This window comes from Protopterus annectens, chromosome 17.part0 (assembly GCF_019279795.1).
Source record: "Protopterus annectens isolate FY-2018-M chromosome 17.part0, PAN1.0, whole genome shotgun sequence".
NCBI classification, from domain to species: Eukaryota; Metazoa; Chordata; order Ceratodontiformes; family Protopteridae; genus Protopterus; species Protopterus annectens.
In genome coordinates this window covers 617,167,017-617,181,093 of record NC_056751.1, presented here as the reverse complement: position 1 = coordinate 617,181,093, position 14,077 = coordinate 617,167,017, and the positions used below count along the sequence as shown (strand labels likewise).

At 38.2% G+C, this 14,077-nt stretch overlaps 1 protein-coding gene across 1 annotated transcript in view; it reads right to left on the bottom strand.

Annotated features, from left to right (window-relative positions):
* The window catches only part of LOC122791475 (butyrophilin subfamily 2 member A1-like), a 797,187-nt gene extending 790,762 nt beyond the window's left edge, over positions 1 to 6,425 (bottom strand). Inside the window, exon 1 of the mRNA XM_044059218.1 lies at positions 6,169 to 6,425. The gene's annotated coding sequence lies outside the window, so the exon portion shown is untranslated. The remainder of the gene's footprint in view (positions 1 to 6,168) is intronic.
* Between the last annotated feature and the right edge of the window lie 7,652 nt (positions 6,426 to 14,077).

Sequence of the window (14,077 nt, the reverse complement as noted above, 5' to 3'; positions counted from 1 at the left end):
GAATATGACAGAGTCATAACAGTGTCTGTTGTTGAGAGTCTTGAGTGCATGTGTGATGTGGCTGATAATGGCACCTGACAGGTAGTTGACCTTGACCTTTTCCTTATCTACCCTGGTGAGTGGGACATCTGTGTGTCTCATAATGGAGTCACCTATGACTAAAACATTTGATTTTATGTTTTGCCGTAGGGGCATGTTTGGTGAGACACTGGTGCATGCGTTTCTATGTGTAGTGTGATTTGTTAGGAATGTATTAAGTAAAGTGTGTTTATGTTTGGGAGGTCTCTGATCTTTAGGTAGGCTTCCAGTGAGAACCTCTACATAAGTAGGTTTATGTGTTGTACATGTGGATGGTGCAGAAGGTAAATTGTGTGAGCTGACAACCTGCTTAGCATCTGATATACTGATTTGTGAGCAAGAGAGCCTAGATTTTAGATTCTTAATATAGATGCATCTCTCACATATTGAATTTGCGTGAGTTAGGAGAAGTGGGTTGTCACTGTACATGAGACAATTGCTTCACTGCCTCAGGATGCCCATGTCAATCATGTTGGCTGGAGAAATTGCAGGGAATTGTCCTTTCATGATGCTAGGTGAAATACTACAGTCAGTAACAGAGAGGAAATAGAAGGACCAAGTATGGCTAAGGGACAAGAAAAAGTTCTAAACTGCAAGGAGCTTAATGGGTAAGACTTGTGAAGGAACCTCAGAGGCTCAGCTGAGCGTCTAACCAGGCAGTGAAGCACAACAGCAAGAAATTCCAATGGAGCACAAGCAGTTAACTAAGGGAAAATTATCTGTGTAAGAGTTTGCCCTCTTTTGTGCAGAACAGCTGGATTAGTGGTCAGAAACTGTAAAAACAGACTGGATCCAGCAAATCTGAACCAAGTCTATGTTTATTCTTCTTCCTGTGTCACCATGTCAATATGATATTTTTAAGCTTGTTTTAAACTGGAAATAATTTGCAAATATTTTGTGAACAACTAGCTAGATTCAGAATAACAAAGCATTGTGTTTATGAGTGTCTGATCACAACTCAGAACAAAAAACTGTACAAGGTAGCTTGTAACTGAAACAACCACAATCAAAGGAGCTTCGCAATTTTACTTTTGTGAAGCTCCCTTGACTGTGGTTGCGTCAGTTACAAGCTACCAAGTGCAGTTTTTTGTTCTGTGTAATTACCTAGAGTCAGGCATTAGTGCATATAGTTCATATAGTCCCACTATAACTGGGAATCACAGTTTAACTGATAGGCTGATATTAATAAATAAATAAATGCAACTAAAACTGCTGCTTGAGTAATATATATAGACAAAGAGAGATGGTATCTATTTATGACCCAAGTAATCTAGGTTCATTAAGAAACCATTGTCTGACAGAGGTCAGTATAAGAGGAAAGGAATACAAAAGCTTTGTTCTGGTATAGCAGCAGGCATTTAGAAACAGAGAGTGAGAGAGGTGTGATGAGGATTTGTCTGCACAGCTTAGCAACCTGATATGACAGGAGCCAGTCAAATAACAGAAGGCATAATGGAGGTTTGCCTTATTACCTCATGGAGTTGGAAAATAGGTCTTGGAAGACAATAACTCCATCAGTAACAGGAACCTTTAAGGGAGAAGAAAATAGAAAATGGCCCTCAGATGGTTTATCTAGGACAAAGTGTGTGTGTGTGTGTGTGTGTGTGTGTGTGTGTGTGTGTGTGTGTGTGTGTGTGTGTGTGTGTGTGTGTACATGTGCGTGTGTCTATGTACATATACCTATAGATATTTATATCTATATTTATATGCATATATATGTATATATATATATATATATATATATATATATATATATATATATATATACACACACATGTGTGTGTGTGTGTACATGTGCGTGTGTCTGTGTACATATACCTATAGATATTTATATCTATATTTATATGCATATAGATATATAGATATATAGATATATATATATATATATATATATATATATATATATATATATATATAGAGACACACACACACACACACACACACACACACACACACACACACACACACACACACACACATATATATATATATATATATATAAATATATAAATATATATATATATATATATATATATATATATATATATATATATATATACACACATATTTTTGTGTGTGTTTTTGTCTGTCTGTGCATGATTGTACTTTATGTGCCCTTACTTGGCTCTTAATGGGTTCCAGCAGGCAAGACAGACCCTTGGCTTAGTTCTGGCTTGGCTATTTTCAAAGAATCTCAGGATTGCGCATTTCTAACCTCATCTACTCTCTTGACGCCTCAACTTTCACTGGGAAACTGCTAACAGGCCATCCACATAACTCTCAGCAGATCCCTGATTTGGGCTCAAACTTTTGCTCTATTCCAGCAAATACCTCCATAAAATTGGAGGGTTATCACCCATCCTTTTTTGCACAGCACAGTCTATAATTTTACAATTATTTCCAGTGAAAAGACATGAAAAATGAAAAAAAAATGCCTTGAGATTTTTAGGATAAAAACTATTTCCTCATGTTTCCTCTAACAGTTGCATAAATAGACATACTCTGTGCCTGAAACAGCTTCATGAAACAACAGAAGCAGCTCAAATTCTACAAAAGCAAGCTTTTTTTTAACTTTGTCTAGAGAAAAAATGAAGTTCAGTCTTTTACACTGGTTATGGGAATTGTTTCTCCTGCAAAACCTTGCATTTTTATAAAAATGTCACGCATTAGGAATTTGAACCCAACAAAACTGATGATTTGTGAAGAAAAGGTGGTGAATCACAATTAGCAAAATATGACAATTATTAACCAACTGTTCAAGATACTAGTACTAATCCTGAAGGAACAGTATGCTAAGAGTGTTTTGGAGGTGAAAAGAGTGTCAGATAGAGTGATGTTTATGAAGCTGGAAATTGATGGTGTAATGATGAATGTTGTTAGTGCATATGCTCCAGAAGTTGGGTGTGCAATGGATGAGAAAGAAAAATTTTGGAGTGAGTTGGATGAAGTGGTGATGACTGTATCCAAGGGTGAGAGACTGGTGGTTGGAGCAGATTTCAATGGGCATGTTGGTGACGGGAACAGGGGATGAGGAAGTGATGGGTAGGTATGGTGTTAAGCAAAGGAATGCAGAAGGTCAGATCGTAGTGGATTTTGCTAAAAGGATGGACATGGCTGTGCTGAATACGTATTTTAACAAGAGGGAGGAGTATAGGGTGACATACAAGAGTGGAGGAAGATGCACACAGGTGGATTATATCTTATGTAGAAGGGCCAGTCTGAAGGAGATTGGAGACTGTAAAGTGGTGGCAGGGGAAAGTGTAGTTAGGCAGCATAGGATGGTGGTTTGTAGGATGACACTGGTGATCAAGAAGAGGAGGATGAGTGTGAGGGCAGCACCAAGGATCAAATGGTGGAAATTAAAAAATGGTAATTGTGAGGTGATGTTCAGTGAAGAGTTAAGACAGGCACTGGGTGGCAGTCAAGAGTTACTGAATAGCTGGGTAACTACAGCAGAGCTAGTAAGAGAGAAGGCTAGAAAGGTGCTTGGTGTGACATCTGGAAAGAGGAAGGAGGGCAAGGAGACCTGGTGGTGGAATGAAGAAGTACAGGAGAGTATACAGAGAAAGAGGTTGGCGAAGAAGAAGTGGGATTGTCAGAGAGATGAAGAAAGTAGACAAGAGTATAAGAAGATGAGGTGCATGGCAAAGAGAGAGGTGGCGAAGGCTAAGGATAAGGCGTATGACGAGTTGTATAAAAGGTTGGACACTAAGGAGGGAGAAAAGGACCCGTACCAATTGGCTAGACAGAGGGACCGAGCTAGTAAAGATGTGCAGCAGGTTAGGGTGATAAAGGATAATGAGGGAAATGTACTCACAAGCGAGGAGAGTGTGTTGAGCAGATGGAAAGAGTACTTTGAGGGGCTGATGAATGAAGAGAATGAGAGGGAGAGAAGGTTGGATGATGTGCAGATAGTGAATCATGAAGTGCAGTGAATTAGCAAGGAGGAGGTAAGGATAGCTATGAAGAGGATGAAGAACGGAAAGGCTGTTGGCCCAGATGACATACCTGTGGAAGCATGGAGGTGTTTAGGTGAAATGGCAGTGGAGTTTTTAACTAGATTGTTTAAAGAAATCTTGGAAAGTGAGAGGATGCCTGAGGAATGGAGAAAAAGTGTTTTGGTACCGATTTTTAAGAATAAGGGTGATGTGCAGAGCTGTAGTAACTACAGAGGGATTAAATTGATCAGTCACAGCATGAAGTTATGGGAAAGAGTAGTGGTAGCTAGGTTAAGAAGGGAGGTGAGGATTAGTGATCAGCAGTATGATTTCATGCCAGGAAAGAGCACTACAGATGTAATGTTTGCTTTGAGAGTGTTGATGGAGAAGTACAGAGAATGTCAGAAAGAGTTGTATTGTGTCTTTGTGGATTTAGAGAAAGCATATGACAGTATGCCTAGAGAGGAGTTGTGGTATTGTATGAGGAAGTCGGGAGTGTTAGAGAAGTATGTAAGAGTGGTACAGGATATGTACGAGGGTAGTGTGACAGTGGTGAGGTCTGCGGTGGGAGTGACGGATGCGTTTAAGGTGGAGGTGGAATTACATCAAGGTTCAGCTCTGAGCCCTTTCTTATTTGTAATGGTGATGGACAGCTTGACAGACAAGATCAGACAGGAGTCCCCATAGACTATGATGTTTGCAGATGACATTGTGATCTGTAGTGAGAGTAGGGAACAGGTGGAGGATACCCTGGAGAGGTGGAGATATGCTCTATAGAGAAGAGGAATGAAGGTCAGCAGGACTAAGACAGAATATATGTGTGTGAATGAGAGGGAGGATAGAGGAATGGTGAGGATGCAGGGAGTAGAGGTGGCAAAGGTGGATGAGTTTAAATACTTGGGATCAATGGTTCAGAGTAATGGTGAGTGTGGAAGAGAGGTGAAGAAGAGAGTACAGGCAGGATGGAGTGGGTGGAGAAGAGTGTCAGGAGTGATTTGTGACAGACGAGTACCAGTAAGAGTGAAAGGGAAGGTCTACAAGAGGGTAGTTAGACCAGCTACGTTATATGGGTTGGAGACAGTGGCACTGACAAAAGGCAGGAGTCAGAGCTTGATGTGGCAGAGTTGAAGATGTTAAGATTTGCACTGGGTGTGACCAGGATGGACAGGATTAGGAATAACTATATTAGAGGGTCAGCCCATGTTGGAAGGATTGGAGACAAAGCCAGAGAGGCAAGATTACGTTTGTTTGGACACGTGCTGAGGAGGGATGCAGAGTACATTGGGAAAAAGATGCTAAGGATGAAGCTGCCAGGTAACAGGATAAGAGGAAGGCCTAAGATAAGGTTTATGGATGTGGTGAAAGAGGACATGCAGGTGGTTGGTGTGACAGATGCAGAGGACAGGAAGAAATGGAAACATTTGATCTGCTGTGGCCACCCCTGACGGGATCAGCCAAAAGACGAAGAAGAAGTAATTGATTTGGGTGATTTGTCCTTGATTCTAGTGGTAAGATCTTGAAAACTAAGTGACTGCCTGCACCTACAGCCTTCATCCTTGTAGCCCAAGACATGAATGAAGAAAGTTAGCAAACATCAAAACACTTGTACAATCAATACAGATTGTAAAATCATACAGAAACTGAAAGTTCATTTATTAACTAAAGATTGCTGGAAACTGTGTTAGGCATGAAGATGAAAAAAACTCAGAATATCTAAACAACGAGTGTTTGCTGCATATTTAATTTGAAAACATGGACAAAGCAGCACAAAGAACAGTTTGAATACAGTCAATATATACAGTGCAACACTGAGTTAAACATTTTATCTTAAAGTCTTCTACGTTTTAATTGTTGCATTATCTTTTAGAAGAGCTTCTTTGAAGAATTCACAAACTGCGCAAAACTACCACAGCTGCTGAAGCTGTAAGCATAGCTATTGCTAAAGCTTAAGGCCTGCAAAAGTTTAAAAAAAGAGGGAGTATATATTAAGAGCACAAGACAGCTAACTAGAAGTGCACAGGATACTACCAAAAACAGCTATGAATGTGGCCTTTATGTCTTGCACCATTGATCATGACATTTACAAAGAAATTAATTCTAAAGCACAGATATTGCCCAGTAATATTATAGAGACATTGAAGGAAATCAGTACCTGTTCTCTTGATGAATGACGTGAAAAGATGTGGGTTTCTTTGTACACCTGTCTGTGTGTGCTGATTGTAGGCTGGTCGAGCATGAAGCAATTTAAGAATAGAAATTTATAGGATTTCTCAGCATACCTAAGATGAGCTGACTGCCATTTATATCTTTCATTGTAATTTTGATTACTCTTTCTGAAAAAAGGATACAAACAATGCTAGCAGTTCTGCATCTATCACGGTTAGGGACTTAACAGAGCAGTATCAAATGCAATGCTTCCTGTTGTTGAGTATGACCTTTAGTCTTCTACGCGTGCTTCAAATGATATGGGTACTTTAAATCATTAACCAGTGGTTTAACGGAAAGGATAGTATGTACCTTATGTTTCTAACTTGGCTGTATCCAATATCCATTCACAAGGCCTTTCAAAAGACAGCTGGATTACTTTTTGCAAAATGCCATGCCTAAATAGTTTTAGTTTTGTTTTTCCTGGTTTATAAAACAGACACAGATTGTCTCCTTTTCACATATTTCTGATGACAATGCAGACAATTTTTCAGGGAAATTCAGTGTTCACTGTTAGTGACTTTCTCCTTTCTGACAAGATTAGATAACTACACTGCCCTGCCTCTTCTTTCAAGAAAAGGCACAATTTTGTTTTAAAATTCTAAACTTGATTCTTTCTTTTCTCAAAAGTGAAGCACTCCAGTTCTAATTTTGAACACTGTGTTTCAAAACAGGTGATCTTTTTCCAAGCAATCTAAAGAAAGGAGAAGAAGAAAGAAGTTGTGTGTGTGTGTATGTGTGTGTGTGTGTGGACAAATGTGCGCATGTGCCCCTGTGAGAGAAACCTCTTAACTGCAGCTATTTTGGAGTTACATACCTGTTTTCAGGTTACTGTATCCTTTCTCACTGTTTTCTGATAATGTATCTAGCTTGGAGCTATGTCCCTATTTTGAGGCTTTGTTTAGCCCTTCACAACATTTTTCAAATATTCCATGACACAAAATCTTGAAGCTGTTAAGTACATTGGAAAATAGACCACGTCAACAACATACCGGTGTTACAAATAATTTAAAGAAAGGGTTAACAAGACTGCCCTAAGAAGATAAATTTGAACCATTTACATGACATGAGAATGCACAATCCAGAGACATCCATACATGCTATTCGTTTATGTCCTATTTGTCAGCTGCCTGGGCTTCTAATCTTTGCCAGCTCCTTCTCACTTTCTGATCTGTCTTATTCTTCTTAATATATTACAGCTGAGTGCACCTCCATGCATTTGTGCAGTTACCTCCTACAGTGCTCTAGGCATCAAATATCGCTTGGTCATATTTACATTAATACTTATATTTGCATTAATAATTCCAAAAAAACATGTTATATATAAGGTATCAGAGTATTTTATCTTGAAGAATACATGATGACAAACACAGTTGTACTGACATTTGACCTATGTCAATGATTGTTTGTTAGAACTGTAAGGTGATAACTTCATTTTTAAAAGGCTCAGGCCATACCCACTGGGAGTTAAAGGTATACATTCAAAAGAGCTGTATTGGAAGGAATGAGTTAATATGTACCCAATGTCATCTATGTCCCACCTGATGTCAGTGTCCCCATTACCAATGGAAAATTTGTAAACTCACTACACTATACTACCCCCAGTATTCTGTATGGCTGTATGGGAATGTATTAAATAAAGTGTGTTTATGTTTCAGAGGTCTCTGATCTTTAGGCAGACATCCAGTGAGAACCTCTGCATATGTAGTTTTATGTGTTGTACATGTGGATGGTGCAGAAGGTGAAGTGTGTGAGCTGATAACCTGTTTAGCATCTGATATACTGATTTGTGAGTGAGAGAGCCTAGATTTTAGATTCTTAATATAGATGCATCTTTCACATATTGAATTTGTGTGAGTTAGGAGAAGTGGGTTGTTAGTATACATGAGACAATTGCTACACTGCCTCAGGATGCCCATGTTGATCAGGTGGCTGGAGAAATTGTGAGAGTTGTCCTTTCATGATGCTAGGTGAAGTACTACGGTCAGTAAAAAGGAGGAAATAGAAGGCCCAAGTATGGCCAAGGGACAAGAAAAAGTTCTAAACTGCAAGGGGCTTTATGGGTAAGACTTGTGAAGGAACCTCAGAGGCTCAGCTGAGTGTATAACCAGGCTGTGAAGCACAACAGTGAGAAAACTCCGATGGAGCACAAGCAGTTAACTAAGGAAAAAATTATCTTCTGTGTAACAGTTTGCCCTCTTTTATGGAGGAAAGCTGGATTAGTGCTCAGAAACTGTAAAAACAGACTGGATCCAGCAAATCTGAACCAAGCCTATATTTATTCTTCTTCCGGTGTCTTCATGTTGATATGACATTTTTAAGCTCGTTTTAAACTGGAAATAATTTCCAAATGTTTTGTGAACAATTAGCTAGATTCTGAACAACAAAACAGTGTGTTTACGAGTGCCCCAACCACAACTCAGAACAAAAAACTGCACTCGGTAGCTTGTAACTGATACAACCACGTTCAAAGGAGCTTCACAAAAGTAAAATTTTAAATTTAATCCACAATCAAGAAAAACAGTCAAGCACTTTCGTCTTGAGCATGTTTTTATGACCCAAGTAATCCAGTTTCATTAAGAAACCATTGTCTGACAGAGGTCAGTATAAGAGGAAAGGAATACAAAAGCTTTGTTCTGGTATAGCAGCAGGCATTTAGAAACAGAGAGTGAGAGAGGTGTGATGAGGATTTGTCTGCACAGCTTAGCAACCTGATATGACAGGAGCCAGTCAAATAACAGAAGGCATAATGGAGGTTTGCCTTATTACCTCATGGAGATGGAAAATATGTCTTGGAAGACAAAAACTCCATTAGTGACAGGAATCTTTGAGGGAGAAGATAATGGCCTTCAAGATGGTTTCTCTGGGACAAAGTGTGTGTGTGTGTGTGTGTGTGTGTGTGTGTGTGTGTTGTGTGTGTGTGTGTGTGTGTGTGTGTGTGTGTGTGTGTGTGTGTGTGTGTGTGTGTGTGTGTGTGTGTGTGTACCCTAACCAACACATGTGCATGTGTGTCAGTGTCTGTGTACATATATCTATATATATATATATATATATATATATATATATATATATATATATATATATATATATATATATATATATATATATATATATATATATATATATATATATATATATATATATATGTATATATATATATATATATAGATTCACTTTATAATCCTGAAATCCTGAAATACCGAATCTCAGAATTTCAAGACCATAAAGCCGAAAGCTCTAAATACCGAAATCCCAAAAGCACAAATTTTGAAATTTCGAATCCTACATTCACCAGATACCACACACATACACAAACACACACCTTCCCCCCACACACAAACCTACACCACATACAAGAAGGGGGACAAGACCCACTGCACCCCCCATGTGGGGGGCTGCACCCCCCCCCACACCCCCCTACTTAAATATACAAAGTCAAGGGTTGCACTACATAGACAAACACACAAAAACACCACCACCACACACCTACATTCCCCTTGTACACATACATCACAGTCACAACACACACTAAAGCCCCTAACCAACACCCTTAAACATACACACTTATCTGTACTTCCATTCAAACACCGCAACACCAGAATTGCTACTTCAACATCTCCGAACGTCGGGATTTTGAAATTCGTGCTTCTGGGGTTTGGATATTTAGAGCTTTCGGCTTTATGATCTCAGGATTTTGAAATTCGGTATTTCAAAATTTCGAGTATATGGGTTCCTTTCACATGGTCAACATTTCAGAATGTCAAAGTCATATGTCAGCCATGTAGAACGGGCATCTCGCTACAGTGTGGAATGGAAAGACTTCCATCTTCCGCACTATAGTGGAATCTCGCAGTTGGTACATTTTACTTCGGGGGGTGGGGGGGGTGGAGGAGCGTGAAGGTGAGTTTTTGTTCTTTTTTTTTTTTTTTTTTATTTTATTCAATGGTTGACATTTTGAATGTCGATCATATGGTCTCGGCAATATGGTCTTTGACATTCTGAAATGTCGCCCATGTGAAGTAGATCCGTATATATATATATATATATATATATATATATATATATATATATATATATATATATATATATATACATATATATATATATATATATATATATATATATATACATATATATATATATATATATATATATATATATATATATATATATATATATATATATATACATATATATATATATATATATATATACACATACTTACACACACATACGTTTGTGTGTGTTTTTATCTCTCTGTGCATGATTGCACTTTATGTGCCCTTACTTGGCTCTTAATGGGTTCCAGCAGGCAAGATAGACCCTTGGCTTAGTTCTGGCTTGGCTATTTTCCAAAAATCACAGGAGTGCACATCTCTAACCTCATCTATACTTTTGATACATCAACTTTCACTGGGAAACTGCTAACAGGCCATTCCCATATTTCTCAGCAGATCCCTGATTTTGGCTCAAACGTTTGCTCTATCCCAGCAAATACCCTCTAAAATTGTAGTGTTATCACATGTCCTTCTTTACACAGCACAGTCTATACTTTTACAGTTGTGTCCAGTGAAAAAACATAAAAAATTAAAAAATGCCTTGAGATTTTAGGATAAAAACTATTTCTCATGTTTCCTGTAATAGTTGCATAAATAGACATACTCTGTGCCTGAAACAGCTTCATGAAATAACAGAAGCAACTCAAATTCTACAAAAGCAAGCTTTTTTTTAGTTTGTCTAGAGAAAAGTGAAGTTCAGTCTTTTATACTGGCTATAGGCATTGTTTGTCTCGCAAAACCTTGCATTTTAATGTCACACATTAGGAATTTGAACACTGCAAAACTGATGATTTGTGAAGAAAAGGTGGTGAATCACAATTAGCAAAATATGACAATTGACTGTTAACTGTTCAAGATAATTGTACTAATATTTTAAATTTTAAAAAGTGTCCCTGATTTGGGTCATTTGTCCTTGATTCTGGTAGTAAGATCCTGAAAATTCTGTGACTGCCTCCACCTACAGCCTTCATCCTTGTAGCTCAAATCAGGAATGCAGAAAGTCAGCAAACATCAAAACACTTGTACAATCAATACAGATTGTAAAATCATACAGAAACTGAAAGTTCATTTATTAACTAATGATTGCTGGAAACTGTGTTAGGCATGAAGATGAAAAACAACTTAGAATATCTAAACAACGAGTGTTTGCTGCATATTTAATGTGAGAACATGAACAAAGCAGCACAAAGAACAGTTTAAATACAGTCAATATATACAGTGCACCATCTTTGTTAATGACCTGTCCACAATCACCCCCCATGCCACATGCATTCAATATGCAGATGATTCTACTATCATCAGCACTGCCTCCAACCTGGCAGACCTCACTGCTTCAACCCAAGACACCTTCAACCTAATAGAAAAATGGTTCTCAAGTCGTCAACTAGTTCTCAACCCCAACAAAACAAAACTACTTACTTTCTCACCCACTAATAAGACTCTTCCCCCCACCTTCTCTATTACATCCTCCAGTGGAATCATTATATCACCAGAAGCTCACACAAAGCTATTAGGTGTTACCATTTATAACTCCCTTAAATTTGACACCCATTTCAATCTTAGCATCAAAACCGTCAATAAAAAGCTTGACTCTCTCTATAAAGTAAAACACTTTCTCACTCCTCACGCTAAAATTACAATTGCCAGAACACACCTACTATCAACTCTTTTCTATGCCTCCCCCCTCTTTACAAACCTAAACAAGACAATCCTTAACAAACTTGCTTCTTGTTACAATCACATAGCTAGATTTGCCACAAATTCCACCTTTAGAACGCACCACTGCACTAACTTGAAGCAACTAGGGTGGTTAGAGTTTTCCAGCCAACTCCATTTCAACCAACTCAAAACGGCTCACCAGATACTGTATCACCCAGAGAAAACACCAGCTCTGAAAAACATCATTCACCCCTATATTAACCTGCAATCTTTACGCTCCTCCAATAAGCTCTTAGCTCAAACTACCAAAGCCAATAATTCTGCTGGGGATTCTCTATTCTCAAACTTTGTAGGTAAAATGTGGAACTCCCTACCGACCATGCTCACCTCAGAACCTTCACTCCTACAATTCAAAAAAAAGCTTAAACCCCATCTCAATACTCTCTGGCAATGTCCCTGTTCCAAACCTGATTAACCACTATCATTTACCCTTCTCTTACCTCACTATCCTTAACCACTTTTTAACAAGGCACCTCGCCTTTGTAACTGACCTGTGTTTTTTTTTATATGCTGCTGTTATTTTTTTCCCAAGATGTGATGTATCTTTATATTGTATTTAGAACTCAACTATCTTCCTTTTTTGCATTAACAATGTTCATATGTCTGTTATGTACCTGGAGCTTTTCTCCCCGTGCCTCCGCTGAAAATGGACATGTATCCAGTCGGACTCTCCCGGTTAACAAATGTAAAATAAATAAATAAATAAACATTTTATCTTGAAGTCTTCTACGTTTTAATTGTTGCATTATCTTTTAGAAGAGCTTCTTTGAAGAATTGACAAACTGCACAAAACTGCCACAGCTGCTGAAGCTGTAAGCATAGCTATTGCTATAGCTTAAGGCCTGCAAAAGTTTTAAAAAAGCGGGAGTACATATTAAAAGCACAAGACAGGTAACCAGAAGTGCACAGGATACTACCAAAAACAGCTATGAATGTGGCCTTTATGTCTTGCACCGTTGATCATAACATTTACAAAGAAATTAATATTAAAGCACAGATATTGCCCAGTAATATTATAGAGACATTGAAGGAAATCAGTACCTGTTCTCTTGATGAATGAAGTGAAAAGATGTGGGTTTCTTTGTACACCTGTCTATGTGTGCTGATTGTAGGCTGGTCGAGCATGAAGCAATTTAAGAATAGAAATTTATAGGTGGTCTCAGCATACCTAAGATGAGCTGACTGCCATTTATATCTTTCAGTGTAATTTTGATTACTCTTTCTGACAAAAGGATACAAAAATGTGTGCTATTTGTTAGCAGTTGTGCATTTATCAAGGTTAGGGACTTATCAGAGCAGTATCAAATACAACTCTTCCTCTTGTTGAGTATGACCTTTAGACTCCTCTGCCTGCTTCAAATGATATGGGTTCTTTAAATCATTAACCAGTGGATTAACGGAAAGGATGGTATGTACCTTATGTTTCTAACTTGGCTGTATCCAGTATCCATTCACAAGGCCTTTCAAAAGACAGCTGGATTACTTTTTGCAGAATGCCCTGCCTAAATAGTTTTAGTTTTGTTTTCCTGGTTTATAAAATAGACACAGATTGTCTATTTTTCACATATTTCTGATAACAATGCAGACATTTTTTTCTGGGAAATGCAGTTTTCACTGTTAATGACTTTCTCCTTTCTGACAAGGTAAGATAACTACACTGGCATGCCTCTACTTTCAAGAAAAGCCACGGCTTTGTTTTAAAATTTCAAACTTGATTCTTTCTTTTCTCAAAAGAGAAGCACTCCAGTTCTAATTTTGAACACTGTGTTTCAAAACAGGTGACCTTTTTCCAAGTAATCTAAAGAAAGGGGAATAAGAAAGAATTTGTGTGTGTGTGTGTGTGTGTGTGTGTGTGTGTGTGTGTGTGCGTGCGTGCGTGCGTGCGTGCGTGCGTGTGTGTGTGTGTGTGTGTGTGAGAGAGCACACGTGTGCATGTGCCCCTGTGAGAGAAACCTCTTAATTGCAGCTATTTTGGAGTTACATACCTGTTTTCAGGTTACTGTATCCTTTCACACTGTTTTCTGATAATGTATCTATCTTAGAGCTATGTCCCTATTTTCAGGCTTTGTTTAGCCCTTC